The following is a 950-nucleotide window of genomic DNA, read 5'->3' as shown; positions in this document are numbered from 1 at the left end:
TCCTTTCCTGGGGCCCTTTAGGAACCATAATGTGTGCATTTTCCTTTTCTTGTTCTTCTTCCCTCTTATTGTGGCCCCCAAATTACCTCTCAGCTCCTAGACTCAACCCCACTGCCTAGCTCTCTATCTGTGGGTGGCTGTCCCTGTTATGGGGTGGGGAGGGGATAGGGAATAGAAGGTTAGGCTTGATTCCTGCCCCCGCCCACGGGGCAAGGATGCGGGGTTCGGGACATACCCTCCTCCAGTCTGGAGACTGGTTTTCCCTCCTCTGCAGGACTCCAAGAAGAGGAAAAGGGACAGCCATAAATGATGTAGGGGAAGTGCACTTGCTGAAGGGGACAAGAAGGGATAAGCTGAGTCCAGAAGCCTAAATATTTCATGGGGCTGCAGCACTGGGAAGGGCAAAGTCCCCGAGCTGTGTTTGTGAACGTGCCCTGGACTCCACGTGGCTTGGAGCCGTTCCACATGTTCAGTGCCCACACCTCACGGGAAACTGCCCATAGTGAACCCTTTCCTGGCCAGGAACGTGTCTTGGTATGTGCATATTTTATTTCTTACAGCTGTGGTAGTTTGTTCAGGCTTGAGGCTAAACAAACTATTTTGACAAGGTCATGTTTTTCTTACCTGTATCTCAGTTTCCCCCTCTAGATGACCCAGGACTGATGCCCTTGCCATCAGGAGAGCTGCTGTTGGCAAAAGCTGGTGGGGCGGGGGCAGGGGCAGGGCTGGCAGGAAGGAGGTCTTTCTGATTTCCTGTCTCTGTCTGTCATGGTTGACTGAAGAGCAAGGTATCTATGAGAGCAGGTGGGGAATGGGTGGAGAGCAGCAGGATCTAGTAGCGCCCCTGTCTACTGCTTAAAGAGGAGCTGAGGGACAGCCTCTGCCAAATCTCTGCCTCCAGGTGGCCCCTGTCGGCTGCTCTCCATGATCCTTTTCTTGACTCCATATCT

The sequence above is a fragment of the Bison bison genome, unplaced genomic scaffold (genome assembly GCF_000754665.1).
Source record: "Bison bison bison isolate TAMUID 2011002044 unplaced genomic scaffold, Bison_UMD1.0 scf7180017864291, whole genome shotgun sequence".
NCBI classification, from domain to species: domain Eukaryota; kingdom Metazoa; phylum Chordata; class Mammalia; order Artiodactyla; family Bovidae; genus Bison; species Bison bison.
The sequence above is the reverse complement of the archived record's forward strand: the minus strand, read 5'-3'. Positions refer to the sequence as shown.